At 47.0% G+C, this 19362-nt stretch overlaps 1 protein-coding gene and 1 long non-coding RNA gene across 2 annotated transcripts in view; one reads left to right on the plus strand and one right to left on the minus strand.

The window, feature by feature from the left end:
* Positions 1-16637, minus strand: part of LOC104367271 (SREBF chaperone) — a 66451-nt gene extending 49814 nt beyond the window's left edge. The window contains exon 1 of the mRNA XM_042802261.1: positions 16526-16637. The gene's annotated coding sequence lies outside the window, so the exon portion shown is untranslated. The remainder of the gene's footprint in view (positions 1-16525) is intronic.
* Positions 16638-17095: 458 nt separating this feature from the next.
* Positions 17096-19352, plus strand: LOC122154336. Its single transcript, XR_006166229.1, has 2 exons — positions 17096-18471; positions 18586-19352. It is a non-coding gene; the product is annotated as an uncharacterized LOC122154336 (long non-coding RNA).
* The last annotated feature ends 10 nt before the right edge of the window (positions 19353-19362 follow it).

The following is a 19362-nucleotide window of genomic DNA, read 5'->3' on the forward strand; positions in this document are numbered from 1 at the left end:
CATATCAAATGCACACAACACTCTTAAAGCCCCAAGGCCCTTGTTTTCCAAGCTGATCCTTATCCTGATTAGAAAGTGTGTTATGTTATATACCACTTAATCCATAATATGCACCATGCTGACTACTATAAAAAAAACAAAGCAACTTTTCAACTGGAATTAAGCACCAGCGCTTAACGGCACTGCTCCTTGCCTCACCAGCCTTCCCTGCTGTCCCCCCAGTATACGCCAGCACAGCAGCTCTTTACCCAAATCCCTCATGAAATTGGGTTCTGGCTCGCCATAACTTCTGGCTAGCTGACAGGTCGGGCTCTTCTATACCCCACCTGCCCGAGAGTAGAACAGATGATTCATTTCTACTCCCAAAGCTTCCCTCTGATGAGGAGCTCGTGATGGCCAGCGCTGCGCCAGGCAACGAAGCTGCGCTGAAGCGGAACCCAGATGATTTTGCAGACACGGCAGCACGTGGAGGTCGGCAGGGAGCTCCGGAGATCGCCCAGGCTGACCTGGGCAGGTTGGTCAGGGCTGTGCCCAGCCAGGTTTTGAGTATCTCCACTGACGGACTCCACAGCCTGGAGTTCAGTGTTTGAGCACTGGAAAGGAGCAGGCACCAAGGTGTTGTTCTCCAGGAGTTACCCCCCGGCAGCTTGTATAAAGCCTCTTCACAGAAAGACTTGCACTGCCACGCCACGCACGCAGCAGTGTTCATTAAGCACACATCCATCTAATCAGCCTTAACACGACACTTTTGGTAGCCCACTATATGGCTCTACAAGCTTCACTAAGGCTAAGAAATACAGCACGAGATCTTTACATACAGACAGCAGCTTTCTCGTCCCCACCTGTACCAACACATGAGGTTTGCAACACTCAGACAGAACCAGAACAGATTCCTCACTAAATGAGTACATGCTCAAGGGAGTCCAAATTAAGATAGTATTAACTGGGCCTCAAACGCAGGAAGAGCTGGTATTTTGGATGCTGGAATGGTTATCCATAGTATTACAGATGCTGGAATGGTTATACTGTCTTGGAAAACTCCTGTTGCTCTAGCTCCCTGGTTATACCACAGATTCTTACAAAAAAACAAGTCAGACCAGCAAAGGAAGAAATGTAGCATTTCTTCTTGCAGGAAAAACAAACTCTAACTAGCAGTGCTAAATGATGCTTTTCCCAAGACAAAAGCTTTTATCTCACTTAACAATAGCTACATGTTCCAAATTCTTTACATTGCTGCGTGAAAGCATTTTACAGCCTTCACTGAAGGCCTCCCTTTACCACTGAGTGCAGGAAAATGCAGTGCTCTCCTATGTAGATAGCAACAGCCCAGACAACAGGAGCCCACTGTAGGCTTAGAGGCAAAAGTATGCAATGTATGAAAACTTTTCCCTTTATAATAAACAGTAACCTGTTTTATCATAGTAGTATATTCAACATCTCTGTTTCCCATAAAATGTTATTGAATCAGGCCTTAGTGTAAGGTAGTCATAAAAACACATTACTGAGCTAGTGACGAGGGGAAAATATTTTTTAAAAAATTTTTAAAATTGCTGTTCTGTAGTAATTTTTCTTGCACTTCAATACATAAAATAATTTGCTCCATCTTGTTGCCTATAGCAAAGTCCTACACCAAAACTTTCACCATGAATTTTAACCCAGCATTTTCCATTTAAAACACTGAACTTGGTAAAGTAGGAACAGATCCAACATTGTCATTCTGCCCCTACCACCAGCCACAGCATCCCCCCCCCGGGACCCAACATTTCAAACCCACGACCTGTCTCTCCGATGTACCTGTTCTACGCCAGGGGAACAGCACAGCACGTCACGGTAGCAGCCCCAGACCAGACACAGAATTTCAGAAGCTTTCCTGCCAAGGCTGCGTATTTGGAGGGCAGGGGAGGAACGAAGGGGAAAGAAGAAAAGAGTTTACTAAAAATTAGGATGTATAAAGGTCACCCAGTCGCTCTCTGCTCTTGCCAGCGGAGCAGATCAATTTGAGTGCTGTTCTCTCAGCACCTGAGGGCAAGGCAGGCAGATGGACCATCAGCAATAATTCACCCCCCCGGTGCTGCAGTCACTTGCCAGGTATCCATCAATCCCACACAGGCTCCCCAGAGACACCAGAATCAGAGCAGCAACCTTCTGCCTGCAAAGTTATCACGAAACAACTGGAAACAGCAGGATCCAGGCTGCTAGAGACCAAATTAGCCAGACTACTTCAAGTTTGTACTGTCAAATGATATAAATTTTTGTCTGGGCTCCAGTTAAGATCTTGAGCTACAGAACTGAGGGTCCATAGAGGACAATGCCTCCTTCATATCCATGTGCCACCTCCTTCACTGGGCAGCACTTCCACAGCCTACGGGGACATATTCTTACACACACACAGAGCTACAGCTATTTCATGCATTCCTGGCCTATACCCAGGACCCACAAAGCAGAAAAGCAAAAGTGATGGCCAATACCCAGTCTACTGTTTGATTTACAGCCTCTGTTCAACCTGCAAATGTCTTTCTGACCTCTTTTCAGTCCTCACTACAGCTGTGATTTCATGATGCCAGAAACTCAGCACCACAAACACTCTTCTCCTGAAAGCAAGCAAAATCAAAAAGTTTCCCTGCAGATGCAGAAAACGGCCAGATGTTAGATCACTCACGCACCAGCAAAGAAAAAACTGATTTTCTTGCCCTTTGTGAGACCGTAGCGATGCCTCATAGCCCTGAGATGTCAGAAGCTATCCCCGCTGCGATCCCCCCAGTGAAGTGACTGGTGTCAGCTGCTGCAGCAGCTCTCACAGCCCACCATCAGCAAAAGGGAGAAGAGGAAGAGAGAGAGGAACAGCCCTTGGGAACCCAATTCTCCCACTCAAGACTGACTGACCAAGTGTGAATTCTCCTCCCATGGGAGCCAGGGCTGAAGCTTTCTTCTGAAGACTTCAGAGGTGGGAAAACAAGAAATATGCTCAAAACACTAACCTCCCTTCATAGAAATGCTACACAATCAGCTCTAACACCAAGCTCCCATTCTCCACTTGCATTCCCATGAGAAGAATAACGTGCTTTGTGCTGTGAAAGGACACAGAGGTCACAGGGGAACAGAATACTTCCTATGGGAAAATCACAACCAGCACACTAACCTCCTGGAGGCCAGTGCCTGGAATGGGTTAATCCTGACACTGCTCTTTCAGAAACAAGACTCCAGAACAGCCTGTATGTTTGTAGTATTCTTCAATTTTGAGTATTCTTCATAGAAGGGTACTCTTCACATTCAAAAAGTAGAAACTCTTCAATGAATTAAGGTTCAGGCTGCATTCCCTCCATTCCAGCTATACGGCCAAAACAGTATTTAAAGTCTGAACTGAGTTTTTGAACCAGATTTCAACACCCAAAACGTGCACCTAGCCCAGGATAACCGAGCACGTGCCTCCTCAGCGCAAGTCTCACCTTCCTCTGGTCAGCAACAAGCTAGTTTTGAGAGGAGCTGAACCTCCGAGTTCTCAGTAATACAATATAATAGTGCAATATTGCATTGCAAGGATCAAACAGCTCCAACACACCCTTCCCTTCTCATTTATCCTTCTCTGAAGATACCTCAAAGCTCTTTCCACCTTCTAACATCTGGACCGTGCGCTCTAAACCTGCCTGGCAACTCAATTCCTTCAGTCAACTAAAAAAATAAACATACCGCCAAAACCAAATAAAAGCACACTAGCCAGGAACTTGAGAGGTTTAAAGATCAAGGAGTTACACACATCTTGATACAAAATTCTACAGAAATTAACAGGAACCACTCACTTCGTTCTCACATTTTTGCCTGTTTTCCTGCCCCTACAATATTAATTTATGTTTTGAGAGTTTAAAAATCCAGAAGTTATCTGAAATAGACCTCGTTTTACAAGTGTTGTTTCACTCATTTAATAAATTTTTAATAATATTTTGAAGTGCTTGAATAGCAATGATGACAGAGAAACACTGTCACAAAGACTCAAAAAGAAAGCACCTAAATAATCTATCTTCATATGCCAAATACATTATGTGCTACCAAAGAAGGGACTGACATTCAAAATAAGTTTCCAAACCTATTTTCAGGGCAACTTTTGGACTTCCATGCCCCAAGAGAAGAACCTCAGCTAAACACCTGCTTAAGAATAGCAATTCATTGAATGTAGTTTCTATCAAATATCCTTTCTGCCTTCCTAAAATACTTCAAACAGCATTAGAAAACAGCTTATTGGTGTGAATGAAATGACAGGATGTTCCAGGTGAAGAACCATAGAACACAGAAGCCTGGAACATGTAACAAAAATAGAAAGTATCCACAATTAGAAAACCCTACAACTTTGAAGTTTACTCTTCTCTTTGCATCCAGCCAAAGGAAGTCTACTTGCTTAAATATATTGACAGTTTACCAAACACAAGAAAACATTTCCCAATCTCTCCTTCCTGACCACTGAGTTCTTGCCCAACCCAGCTCCTGTTAGCAATGACTTGGTCTCCACTGCCAATTTACTACACAGAAAGAAACACAACCATATGAGAGAGCTTCTCCCTTAAAAATATGGGTATAACCTGGTTTAGCATCATTCATTACAATTTCAGAAATATTATTAGTATATACCTCACGCAGGGCAAGTGTTAAGAGATACATGATAGAAAACCTGCAAAATTAGTTAGAATAAGGTTGAATCTAGAGAAGAAAAGATGAAGGATATATGCCATAGAGAGAATCCCCAAATTCAATTTCTGATTTTGGCACTGAGCTGCTGAGCAGAATTTCGACAAAAAGTTTTGTCCTCTTTAGACTCATTTCTCCCTAGTCTGTAAAAGTATGTAAATTATACTGATTCCACTAAGAAAGTACTGTGAAGTACAAAGCTAAGAATCACAATTCAAAAGCTGCTACTGTAAATATTAGGAATATATGCATCAAACTCTTACTTTGCTCACAGTTTCACCAGAGCGTGCTTTTCTAACGAGATGCCAAGCAGCATGTCAGTTCTCAGCCAGATAAAGTCTGTAAACCCTCCAGAAAGCAGCTGCTTCATTGGTCAGCAAACTATTTAGAGGATTTCTAGCCAAGATGGATTTTTTCCCACAATACCAATCTGTCACCTGCAACCGAATTTTAAAAGTGCGACCACAATGTTGTATTTTTTGGAGGCCTTCGGCAACAGAGTACTAAACTCTTACTCTAATGAGATAAGGCAAAAGAGACAAATGAGATTGTAGTGCTTGGCATTTAAATTAATTCTTGAATTTTTTACTATAGAAAATAAACATTTACTTAAATAGAAGTCCACAATTATAACACTATAATTTAAAACTACCAGGAGTTTTGGAAATGATATAAACTCTCCAGTGCCATGCAATGCACAAACTTTTAAACAAGTAGTTAGGATGTCTTATGAAAAAAAACTTTTAAATGCCTCATAAATCTTCTCCACCATCTATCAGCAACAACTGTACTGAACTGTAAAGTGGCAATTCCTTCATTTTATCAAAAAAGCTACTGAGTTCAAAACTTGCCACCCAACACATTTTACACTGAACTTCTCTATCAATAAGACCAACACCAATTTATTACCATTCAGTCCACTAACGGTTCTTCCAACATTATTTCTGCGGTATGGTTAGCTCTGTAGCTAGTACCTTGTCAGCCAAGGCCAGCGCGGGCAGCGTGGCTTTAGTGCACCTCTCCCTGTTGGTGTCATCATGGCAGGGCACACAGTACCAGGCTGTCGTGTAATTCCTTAAAAGGTTCCACAGAAATAAAGAACAACAAAGAGCTGAGCTGTCATCTGGTTAGACAGCATTAGGTCTGATTTCCTTCATACTTAAAACTCCTGACAAGCAAAGCCCAGAGAAGCAGGTTTGGACAGTGGCTCTGCTTTTACAAGAAAATCTCACCTGAGAACTGAAGCTGTATCTTTCCAGGAATAACAGAGTCCAAAATAAAAACTCGCTGCTTTGCATAACAGCAAAGGGGAAAAAAAATGGGGGGGGGGGGGGGGGGGGGAGGGGGGAAAAGCCAGACAAACTACATAAAAAGGGTGTTTAAAAAACCTTAAGGGGAATTAGAAGAGGAAGTTGTTTTGAGGTGGCAGAGGCTACTTAAAGATACTACATGGGAAGCTCGGAAGAAATGCCTATCATGTATCAAAAACTTCAGTGAAGAGCTGAACACGTGTCCGAATGGGTAAAACAAGGAGAGAGGTTCTTGCACACTGTGTGTGAGAACATTATACAGCAGGTCAAAAAGGAGTCTGAGGAACTGCTGGGAAGAGGCATAAGAACTACAAATAAATGCTAATTCAGATACCACGAGCAGCAATTCCTCCACAGAGTCTGTAGGGCCAAGAGACGACTGGGATAGGGAAGAACAACACAGATAGAACAGAAAACCGTAGAAGAAAAGCTAAGTAACATTTGAATTTATCCGCACAGGGGAGAAGTTATGGGCTGGGGAAGCTTCCGTGCCAAAATCCTCCTAGGAGGGACAGCAGGGCCTGTCACAGATGGGCCTGCAGTTAAGGGGTTACACATGAGACGCTACCGCAGGCAGGGTCCCGGACCAGAGGGTATTATTGCAAGAGACCCAGAGCACCAAAACAGCTCCAGCAGCACGTCCCCTTCCATCCCAGTGGGGTTGTCGAAAGGTGGGAAGTATTCCTCCTACTGTTACTGGGGAATATCTGGGAAACTACAGATCACTAAGGCAGATATTCAAAAGAAATCAGTAGAAAACGGCCAACAATTGTTTGATGAAAGAAGAGTTCCCACACACGGAGGAAGAGTCAGCTTCGCAGACGTGTTAGACTAACTTCTCCAGAGGAATAAACAAGCACATAGATCAGAGAGCTGATGTAGAAAGCCTACTTAGACTGCTAAAAACACGTTCAAGAAAACTCCTTACGGGCAACTTCTAAAAAACTAAACTGTCATGTGATAAAGGGGGCGGGTGGGTGTCTTCACATGAATAGAAGTTGATTGTAAGAGAGGTTAAAATAAGATCATAACAAATGTCTCATTCTTTTAGCAGAGGTAATCAGACAGTCCCACAGGGAACTGTGCTGTTTGACATATTCACAATTTCCCTGGAAAAAAGGTGCAATCTTGACATAAATAACACTTTCAGTTGTCTGTTATTCATGGTGGCAAAGATCAGGCCAACTGAGGAGTTGGCAGAAATAACTCCACACAAAGTGACCGGGTAGCAAAATGACAGATAGAGTTCAATGCCAATGAAATGATAACGTGATGCGTATGGGGAAAACAAGATCCTGGGGTCTTAATCATTAATTCTCTGAAAATGTGAACTCGATGCAGTCAAAAAAAGCAAATTGTATATTAGGAATTTTTAAGAATGAATTGGAGAACAAATAGAAATCATTACATTAATATGTAAACCTATGCTATGCACACCCTAAGTGCTACACACAGTTCTGGTCATTCTTCCTGTTTCTCCTCATCTCAGAAAGGGTATGCAGGAGAGTTAGGAGAGAAGTTCAACAAGGATGATCAAAGGTACAGAGCAGCTTCCATAAAATTAAAACGCATGGGAAGACTTTTCAATCTGGAAAACATTTTATCAGCAAATGGATACGAGGGACTTCTCCAACAGAGATGATCTGAGGAAACTGAACCCGGGAGGGCTGCCTCTTTCAGTACAGGAATAATTCTACATCAAAAGAAACTACAAAGTGGCAGCTCAAAGTCAACACACAGTTAAGCTGTGGAAATCTTTACCCCAGGACATTGTCTATGTCACATGGGTTAAAAAAGCAAGCAGACAAATTTTTTGGAAGAGTGAGCCATGAAGCACTACTCAGCACAAAGCCGAGGCATTCCTTTGGCTCGAGAAGCCCCTCAGCCACAAGCTGCCTCTCCTCAACACCACACCGGCTGCCAGGGTCCAACACACTCGCCTTGTCCTACACTCTTCCCTTGTGCTAAACACCAACCGTGCCCAGAGACCAGGTACTAACCTGAACAGGCCACGAGCCTGACCCAGCCCGACCCAGCCCTTATGCAACGCGTTTCACATGATCACTGTTGGGATAATCCGCTGCTTTATGTTTATCGATGTTGCTGCTTTACCACAAATGGCTAGGGAATCACTTTCTCCTAAAAATACCAACAGACTGATGCAATACCCATGTGCACTTACATATCAGAGGTTTACCATTAAATCCACCTTTGACTTCAACAAGAGCGTGCTGGCCTGCTGCAGTATGCCCCAACTCAGTGGCCAGGCACCAACTCTGGGGAATTTGATCAACTTTTCACTCCCTGGCTGCTCAGGATGTTCCCGACTCCAGCTGTACAGAAAGTAACTCCAGGATACAAACACTAACCAACAAAGAGCATCTTTTGATCTTTTTTAGGATACACCTTGTCTATAATTAATCAGGCATCTTAAACCTGTATTGTAAAATTTCTGAAGTATGGAGAAAATTCATTTCCATAAAAATAATACGGACTCCAAGTGTTATTTACCTTCTTGTAGGTCTTAATCAAGCCCCGCTACTGTAATATAAAGTAGCTGTGCTACATTTGTACTTCCTCCTGAACACAAAATCATCTGCTTGGCTCTTTCTGTAGCAGCCACTGCAGCCTGTGCAACAGCACAGCTTTTCATGCAAGACTTCCAAGAGGAGCACACCAATAGCTCCCCAGCACAGACCTGCAATAGCCTTATCTTTCTACTATGGCTACGGTTTCTACTAGTGTCATTTTCTAAACCTCTCTAACAAGATTAAGTTTAACACCTCAGCCCATGCTTCCTGTTTGGGATATGAAATATGTAGAATGCTTTTGGACGTCATTTGTGAAGCTGTAACTTTGTCAGATCTACCCTCAGCATAATTTCTGAAAAGTTTCCAAGTACTACATATATTACTGACTAGCAATAAAGAGTCAAAACGTCCCCAAAGCAGCCCTCGCGCTCTGATAAAGCATGCAAATTGAAAAAATTTTTTAAAAAAATAAATAAATAAAAAATCAAGATAAACAGTTGAGGGTAACCATGACAGCTTTCTGTGAAGCACACAAGGCCTGCCGCACGCTTTTGCTCTGAAGGACACAACCTTCCTCTCCCAGTTCACGCGCCCCGTGCCTCGTCCCGCCTGCAGCGGAAGGCGCTAACCGCAAGGCAGGCTGCCCTTCGCCTGCGCCACGCACCCCCAGCACCCACCCAGTCGCAGGCGGAGACCCCCAGCCCAGAACAAACCTCGTCAGCGACTACGGCTCACCTGTGAGAGCAGACAGGGCTAAGAGGAACTTTGAGGGCTCTAATTCATGCACCTCACTCAGAGCACTACGAGTTATGCTCACATTAGTCCCAACAAATGTTTATCCATCCCCTTCTTAAGCATTTACTTGAAGACTTGTCTTAGTTTGGGCTGAAATAGAGTTAATATTCCTTTTCAGGGACTAGATGAGTGCTGTGTTTTGGATTTAGCTTTGGGTTTGGTATGGGAAGGATGCTGATAGCACACTGATGTTTTCAGCTGCTGCTGAGACTCCAAGGACTCTCCGACTCTCCATGTCCTGCCCGTGCGCAAGGGCACAGGGAGCAGGGAGGGAGCACGGCCACAGCACCTGACCCAAACTGGCCAGGGAAATATTCCATAGCATGGAACGTCATGCTCACTATATAAAGGAGGGGTGGTTGGGAAGGAGCTCTCTCTCGCTTCCGGGATTGCGATTGTGGGATCTTGGTATCTCGGGGTCGCTGGCCAGGAACGGGCTGGATATTGGTCAGCGGGTGGGGAGCAATTACGCTGTACATCGCCTGTTTATATATCTCTTTTTGTTTTCCCCCATCATCGTTATTGTTCTCATTTTATTGCCATTATTAAACTGTTCTTATCTCAGCCTGCAAGTCTCCCTTCACCCCTCTAATCCCTCCCCCATTCCCAGGTGGGGAGGGGGAAGGGAGGGGGATTAGCTGCGGGGGTTGGTTGCCAATCAGGCCCAAACCACAACAAGACTCTACACCACCCCAAGCAGTGCGCTCTAACACTAAGCTTTAGATAGTTTTTTTTAACATTTTACCTGCGTCCCCCCCTGCTATTTAAACCCGCACTCCCGCGCGGATCTCGGTGGGCATGGAGCAGCAATGCAAACTCCTCCAGTCTCCCCTGCGTCTCCGCAGGGCACGCAGCTCTCCCTGCTCCCTCTTTCCAGAGACAGACTGCCCTGCTTCGCAGCCTCCCCACTTGGTGCACGTCACCTCTCCCGTGTCACACCAAAACCAGGTCACGGGGTGTCCCAGTAAAGCCTTACCGGCACTGGGTGGAACGGAAGGATTGCATCATAACCTGCCATTCATTTTCTGGTTTATATACCCAAACAAAACTTTTGCCTCCCCTCCTCCTTCCCCCACAGGAGATCACTGGTCACCACTGCAGGTGAAAGGCTCCTTTAATTATGGATTATACCTAATCAATTATTCTAATGCCTGCAGCTCATTATTTTTGCTTGAATACAAAACCTCACCACTGTCTTTACTGACCTGGAGCCAATTTTTCAGGCAACACGTAAGCCTTCAAATCCATTCCTCCATCTTTAATCCTGTCGTATAGCATAGCTGTAGTCCTTCCCTGCTTTATGTCATTTACAACTTTAATATGCATAATCTGTCCTACCACTTAAGTCATGAATTAAAAACCCCTCTCAGTAACCCTCTCAATACAGCCTTCCGTTTTAACAAGACCTTTACTAGTACTCCAAGTATGTTTATTTAACCACGTTTGTACCCATCATATAGCAGCACCTTCTTAGGATTTTTTTTTTTTTTTTTTTTAAATCTCACATACTCGAGACTTAATAGGACAAAAACCAAAACCTTACTGAATTCAAGATACATGGAAGCTTTTGTTTCTGCAGCCAGAACCAGACCTGACCCCTTATCTGAGAAAGTAGTAAACTCACTTTGCCAAGAACTGTGGCAAACCAGCACTGGCTCTTCCATGCTCACTGTGATCTTTCAGGTGCTTACAAATCATTTGACTACTTGCTGCAAGATGTTAAGATGACTAGTACTCCCCATTCTCTTCTTCCCACTCTTTCACCTACACAAACTGCTCACTCTTCTCTAGTCTTTCCAAACGTCACCTATTTTCCATTTCTCAAAAGACGCCTACTAAAGCTTCTAAGTTTTGGGTTTTTTTTTAGTCTGTACTTTAAGTACACAGATGAAAATACCTCACTTAAATGACTGCTTGCAAACCTGCTCTGTCTTTTTTCTAGTCTGACACTAGTATTAGTTGCTCGCCAGCTGACTTTAGTCTTCAGTAAGAGTCAAAAGATACTGAACACTTCAGTTTCAGTGGCACAGGACAGTAAGTTTTCCTCTACGTTCTTTCCTCCACCATCTCCTTAATAGTATGACATTCACAGAATAATTTTTGGATCCCTTCATGGCCTCTGATAGGTTTTATTTTTATCTTAACCCTTCTTACGTGGTCTTGCTACTCTTCAAATGAAAAATGGAAACACCTCTGGGTTTGAATAACCCACATACTGTAGGAGTGATGAAAGCAACATTTGCAATTAGTACTTTAATAATGTGATTTCTACCCAGCTCCAGCACTGGTTTTTTGAGACAAAGTTAATGTAACTGAAAAGTACCCATAGCAGTCACTTATCATCACAACACACCCACTGGAGATTCACTCTTTTCTTGACAGTTCTGCAGCTGCAATTACTCATTTACCTCATCAAATGAGTATCTGAAACAAGCATGACTTCTTTCCTGTTTCTTTATCTAGCTGGGGCTCCTTCCCCTGCAAAGGATACATTTCCTGGTTCAAAACTCTCCTTCAGGACAGAAATCAGAATTAGTGGTAAATGATCTGTATTAAAAAAAAAAAAAAAGCAAACAACAAAAAACCTATTTCATTTAGGCCCACAGGTTCTGACCATATGGGTTTTGTGTTTATTTCTCAAATAGATGGACTCGTCTGTATATGTGAATAGCATCTTCTACTGCAACTAGTTTTTAAGAGATTATGCCATGATAAATGCTTAATATCCTTACTTCACTCAACAGTAGTTACAGGGCAGAGAAAGTTAAACTGGACAACAACAGTTTTTAAAAGTGCCCATAACAGACAAATACGCTCCTCGGAAGGAAATGTAGCTCATTTAGCACCCACTACACCACTGTATATGTTCAGGTTGCTACTTCAGTCCTGGGCACCACAGACACAGCAGGTTTCCAAAACTCTTCCCAGGTAAACCACATCTACGAAAATACTTCTAGCAGACTTCTGCATTTTCCACGTACAGCTCTACTTCCCTCCAGCACACAGAAACCGGTCCTGGCTCTCCCTTTAATAGAGGGAGGGCAGAAGAGCTTTTTTAGGTACCTTCCTTCTCCTGAAATTTGCACTGCCAGCACAGAGGTTTCAAGCACCTTCTGCATCACCACCATTTTCATCGCTGCTCCCACAGTCCTTTGTATTTAATTCAGCAGCTAGCTTTGGCGATTTCTGTTGATACAACAGTAGTATTAGTTTTCTGGTTTACACAGCCTACACTGGGTCATTTGCCTCCTAGAAAAAAAATACCCTGCCCCATCCCAAAGACCCCTCAGAAATAGCTTTTGAGTAAGCCACTCCACCACATTAGAAACACACCTCTATAACAAAGTCCAGCTATCATTTGCGGAAGTTTCCTAACTAACCACAATTAGAGTTGGATCAAACAAGGTCCATGCATAAAGCGCTATCATTTTCCTGAAAAATATGTTGTAGAAACATATAAAACAATAATCTTCCCATTTCAGAAGGAGAACTTGGTTTCTGTAGTACTGGTTGGGTACCTTCTGTCAGCTGTCAACAGAAGAGTTTCTAAAGCTTCTGGGTTTGGCAGAAAAACGTAAGTCTACCTTTGGTTCTCTGGGGAAACGAGCTTCCTGTTCCACACAGACCCTCTCTGCAGCTCCCAAACATCAGTGCTTCAAGGGCATTTTCACTCTGAACTCTTAAATGCTCAAAGTTTTAGCCGTGCCAGTCATCTAATTAACAGGGATCCTCTCACAAGCAAGATGCTATCACTGACAGAAATAAGGGAGACAACAAACACAGCTCTGAGCACTTAATCCAGGAAACAAAGTAAAAATTAAGACAAAATTCAGCATGTATTTCCCTCCATTGTTCCTTAAAAAAAACACAACCAAACAAAAAAAAACCCAACAAACCGAAAACCACCAACCTTTTAATCTGAACAGGTTTCATTATAGAAAAGTAAGTCTGCACTTTAAGATCTTTCTGGCATGAAAAGCGCCCTGAGAAGGCACGAGTGAACACACACATCTGTAAACGACTCACTTGCATGGGATTGATTTTCAGCAGGTTCCAGAAGTAACATTTGGCAAGCCTGAATAAGCAAACTACCCAGACTCCCAACATCCAAAAGGGAGCTTTTGTCATCTCTAGCATCATGCAGAACTAAATATTTTTCTTTCTAATAATCACCAATTAGAAGCCCAGGATCAGCAGATCACTCAGCTCTTTCTTCCCAACAGCGAAACAATCCCCAAACTACTCTGTTAGACAAGTCTGAAAGTCTGACTCGGACATTGTCTTTTGAAAACAAACCAACTATTATTCCCATGGCATCTTTATCACAATGGTCCATACAAGATTAATTCAGTTTTTACCAAAGAAATGCAACCCCCCTGCCCTCCTCATTCACCACTGCTCTCTCACTGTGGTTGAAACTCACTCTTTTACTGGCCAAGAGCCTTAGAACTTTATTTTCTTCCCAAGGGAACGCAGTTGCACAGAAAGCACACCCGCCGTTCTGAAACACCAGGACTACGTCTTCACCTGAGGACACAAATTAAAAGACTTGAAGACAACCACCTTTAAGTCCCCGTTCCTCCACCATCCGTTTGGTATTTCGGCTGTGGAAAGTCGCAGCTTACAGACGTTGAAAGAGAAGGCTGCACGACCACAGAACTGCCCCGTGTTCCTTAAGACCTTTAACACACTGTAAAGTTTCAAAGGAATTCTAACACAAGATATTACAGCTAAGGAATGCTTGTAAAGCTCAGTCTGCATCTACCTCTGGTCCCATTTTATAATCAAGACTAAGTTCCTCAGGCCAAATGCCATCAGTTCTCCTTGCTCGTACAGCACCCGGCACAGAGGAGCATGCTCCCCATCACGGGGGCTCCGCGCTGCCACAGCACGCTGTAGAAAGTCTGTTGTAAAATGGGAGAAAACTGCCTGCAGCTCCCTGGGACGACAGTCAAGGGAGATGTGTCAGTTCCACAAGCGGGGCACAGAAAGTCGGCCGCGGCGAGAAGAGATAGGAGGATTCCCGGGTCACAAGATCTGCTGAAATTACTCTACTGCTGCTACTCCCCTTCCACTCACTGCTTACTACGTTCTGTTACAGACAAGTAAAAACTAATTTTGTTCATCAAGCTGTACCTATTCTAATTTTTAAAGTCTTTGCTCATCAGAGAAAAACAAAACAACAACAAACAAAACTTTTCTATGCATGATTACACGAATTCTGACAACAGACAGGCCTAGCAACCACTGAATAAAAATAATATTGGATAACTCAACAGCTGTCTTCAGAGAGAGCTTGACAAATTCGTTCATCGCTGAAATTTTGACACTTAAAAAACTATTTTAACGCTCCTGAGACAAAACCTGGTTCTTCTTTGCTCTTGTGTGATGCTGTATTTGAATCACATTTGGAAAAATAAATAGCACTGTACCAAGTTAAGCTTTGTAACTGAAAATACTGATCAGAATTGTTTTGGTGGAAGGGCTCAGGGGCCAACAGCACAGCTCTCGATGTGTCATACACACAGTGAAAATCCCAGGGTGTTCTCTTTTCTTCTGAATTCAACTAATCTCCTTTCTGCATTACACAACAGTTCGTGTAATCCTAAATTTATCACACTAGTCCACTGTCATAACAGTTCTAGGTTTCACAAAGAGTGAGATCATGCCTTATCTTTGCCCCTTTCATGACAGAAAACTTAATTTGTCTTTCAACAAGTCTGAAAAATAAGCGAACATTGCATCCAGGAAATTTTGGCATCAAGGCAGTAGCCCTTTCCTCGGGATTCTCCCAAACACAAACCCACAACCACACCACTTCAGAATTCAAACAGTTCCTTGCTCATTACATTAGAAAATAATCTAAATGTTCATTCGGTCTCGTATAAGGAAGTTGAAATCCTAAATGTTAACCGAAGACTAGGGTGATTAGCCAGAGCGAAAGACACTGGCAGCACCGCGCCGTTATCACGGGGCGAAGCCACCACAAAATCAAAGCAGCAGAACAGGTCCGGTGCTGAGGTGGTCAGCCAGTACCTGTCGACGTGCTGAGCAAACCCAGCAGCGTATTTCACATTTCAGTCCTTCCCTTTACATACTCAGTCATTTTTTTTTTTTTTTTTCATTTCTATAAAGCACATCCTCCTGAGTTTGCAGCAGAGATGATCACCTCTTTCCTCCATCTCATCCTCTTTACCAGTTTAAGCCCCATCCCACCACCCCAAACCCTCCAAAACTTTCAACATCCCTCTTTCAGACACATTTCCTCACGCCTTCCCTCCCTTCCGCTCAGCTCCCTGCGCTCCTCCAGCACATCAATACCTCAGGCTGACGACTCCCGGCTTCCTAAGCAGTAAACACCCTCTGTTTTGATCCCAATTCCTTCCAAATCCTCCTGCAGGCAGAGCGGGCGCTACCCCAGGCCCTCAGCAGATGCTCAGCGCAAGCAGCCAACCCCAACCCCCCCTCCCTCCCCCCAAAACACCACTTGCTTCTTCATCCTCAGCGCCCGGACGGGTGAGGCGGTCCCCTCGGCTGCGTAGCTCAGGAAAGCACCTCACCTTGCTCTTTGCAAACAAGAAAATTAATCTTTGCTCTTTTTGTGCTAACACACACACACACACACGCCCCCCCCCCCGCTCTTGCTAGTTACGAGAAAACACATTCACAAAACAAAACGCAGCCCCCCCACCCTCACCCAACACCCGGATGATACCCACCACCCTCCGCAGCCAAATCCCCCAACCCAACAGGCAATGAAGCACCACAGGTGGGGGGGGGGGGGGGGGGGAGGATCCAACGGGCCTCTCCGCACCCAGCGGCCTCCTTTGTGCGCCCCAAGTCCCACCCACCCCCCAAAAACACCCACAGGGGCGGGGAGCCCCCCTCCCTCCCCCGGCTGAGGGGCCTCCCCGCCCGGGAGAGGCCTAAAGGCCGTGGATTCCCTCAGGAGAGGTTGGGGGGGGGGGGGGGGTTGGGAGAGGGAGTGCGAGCGACCGTTAAAGGGCCCTTAAAGGGGGGGGGCGGTGCGCGCGCGCTTCCCAACACCCCCACCCCCACCCCCCCCCCCGTTTCCCTCCCCTCGCGCCGGCGGACGGGCGCGTGCGTGAGGGGAAGGCGCGCGCCCAGGCCCCGGCGGGAAACGCGCGGAGGCGGGGGCGGGAATATTTCGGTGTCCGCAGGGGACCGATCGCGCCCGCCGGTGCCTCTCACCTCAATGGCGGGGAAGCGGCTCCTCCTCGCCTCCCACCTTCGACCTTTTTCGCAGAGTCCGGTTGGGTTGTTTTTTTTTTTTTTTTTTTAAAAATTTATCTCGATTTTTTTTTTTTTTTTTTTTTTTTTTGGTTTGTTTTAAACACCCCTCCCTCCCCCCCTTTCCTGACCCTAAACCTTTCCGTTCGGCCCGTCGTTCCCGCTCCGGTTCTCCCACCCCCTCCCGCCCTCCCCCCGCTGCCGCCGCCGCCGGGCCCCACCAGACGCCGGCCACGCCCCCCGCCGTCACGGCGCGGCCACGCCCCGCTCCGCCGCCGTAACCACGCCCCTCATCGCCATAGCCACGCCCGCCAACCATTGACCACGCCACTCACTAGCTTAACCACGCCCCCGCCGCCATAGCCACGCCCTTCCCGCTGTGACCACGCCCCTTACTTGCTCCTAGCGCGCTTTGACCACGCCCCCCGTGGGAGGGACGGAAGCGGCGCGGTGGGAACACGTGGAGCGGGAATTTGGGGGGGAGGAGGGAGGGGGGGTCCCGGGGCACGGAGCGTGTCGGGGTGTCGCGGGGGTGGGCGGAAAGGGCAGCGACCGCCGTGAGGTTCAGGGGGGAACCGTGCGCTGGGAGCCCGGGGTCTGAGTGGGGAAAACCTGGGCGCCTTGGGGTGATAGAGGCGACTGGGGTAACCGGAGCTGCGGGACCAGGAGCGGACCAGCCACCGGGAGCCCTGGGCACAGAGAGGGGGCATGGGTGGGGAGGGCTCCCCGGGAGGAGAGCGAGAGCGGCAGGGCAGGGAAGAAGGGGCAGCTGGTACCCACAGCCCAAGGGATCTTTTCCTTTTTTCCCCCTCAGGCACGCCCCACACCGCTCCTGCCTGCACGGCCGTGGGGTGGGATGCTGCGGAGCCTGGGCGCATGGGACCCAGAGAGTCAGGGCTTACCGCGTGGCAACGGAGCAAATTAACAAAGCAAAGTCATTAGCGTCTTCTCCCCCGCCCCGGTGCGGAGGAAGCCGTGGGCAGCAAAGGACGCGGCGGCTCCAGTGCTGGCGGGAGCAGAGGGGGACAGCGGAAGGCAGCCAAGCTGCCCCGGCCCCGCTCCCAAAATCCCGGGGAAGCCCTGCGAGGGAAGAGGCCGCGTCGGAAAGGAGAGCGGCCCTGAGAAGAAAGGTCTGGGTGGGAAACCAGAGCGAGAAGCAAGGAAGGAAGGAGCAGAAATAGGACAGGGGGAAGGCAGCCCCTGCTCGCCCACTTTCTGAGGCTGAGCACCGCGCACACACCGGCCTCTTCCAGAGACTTTTCTTGCAGCCATCAGGCTCTGATGCTTTCTGACTCCCCGCTGCTGGCACCCCCAGCCCTCTCCCAGGGGACCTGCACCCCTGTCCCAGGGCCTTTCCCCAGTTGCTGCCTGGCCAAGGGAATAAAGACCAGAGACCTCAGGCTGAATCCCGCCTGCTTTATCAGCCGAGACGCGGCGTCCCACAAGCTCTGGCTCGCAGAGAGCGGCGGCCCCAAGCACGCAGATGTTGGCTGACCCCACACAAGGCCGCCCTGTTCCGTCATCAGTCGCATCCCTCCTCGTCCCTGCTTTTCTGTGCCACCTTCCCACAGCGCCAGCTCCCCCGGAGCGAGGTCTCGGTTTGGCCATGGCCATGCAGAGTGGCCTCAGCCCAGCAAAGAGCGGCTCGTTCGGAAGGGCCGCGGATCCTGGGCGGCAAAAAAAAAAAAAAAATCCCCCTGCATGGGGACGCCGGGGGTTGGAGTGCTGCTCCCCACGTTGTGCCCAAGCCCACGCACCCCGAGGATTCACCGACTCCAAGCCCAGGAAGAACTGGGCAAAAGCCACCAGCAACATCGCCGCGGTCACCCTGCCGGTTTCGGAGCGGGGAGGCAGAGCCGTGGAGCAGGGGTATCTGGCATCTCTCCAAGGGGAAGCTAATCAGACAGGTATTACTTCAATTATACGCCATTATAGGCCCATTACAGGTGCATTTTAAGCAGCCGTAGAGCCAGCAGCTCCTTTCCCCAAGACCTCCCAGTTGTTTCATCCTCTCTTCGCAGGTTGTGACCGCACGTCATCCCCCCAGACACTGCCACCACATTGAGCCAACAACCAAAACCCACATTTAACCCCAACAAGGCACAGCAGACACCAGCCTGGGGGTTCCTGGGACACAGAGGAGACCGAGCCATCCGCCTACGTCTGCCAGAGCCAGGTACGGTGCTTTGCACCAAACCTGAAGCAGGACGGGTCACTGAGCAGCATTTCTGCATGGAAAAAGCAGGAAAACATCCCACTGCCGGAGTAGTTACCCCAGCTCTAGAGCTGCAAAGGACCTGGCAGGTGGATCTTGTCTCTCAAGCATGAGGGATGTTATTTACCTCCCACTACAGCCAGAGCATCTACCAGGAGACCTCCAGTTCTGAGCTCTGCTCCGGGGAGGGAGGGAGGGGGACCCAAAGTCTCACCCAGGCTTGGGAGATGCCCATCTCTCTCCCCTGCCAAGGAGCCTGTGAGGAGCAGCTCCCCTACAGAGATCAATGGTTACTTAATGACTGTACCCTTAGCTAATTAAAATCAATGGTTATTAGCTCCCAACCATGCTTCAGTACAGGCAGGTTGTGTAAGTGCTAGTGGTGATTTGTGATCGGGAAGCAGTGGCTGGGACAGAAGCTCATGTCCAAGCGTCTGTTTGTCACCCAAAACCAAGGACGAGCTTGGGAAACCACATGCTGAACACACATGGGCACGGGGGTTTCATGTGAAAAGAGGGGAAGTAGCAAAATAAAGCGAGGGATCAGCCAGGCAAAGCAGCCTCTGGGTCTTACCGCAGCAAG

The sequence above is a fragment of the Tyto alba genome, unplaced genomic scaffold, assembly GCF_018691265.1.
Source record: "Tyto alba isolate M040663 unplaced genomic scaffold, T.alba_DEE_v4.0 Super-Scaffold_38, whole genome shotgun sequence".
Lineage (NCBI taxonomy): Eukaryota > Metazoa > Chordata > Aves > Strigiformes > Tytonidae > Tyto > Tyto alba.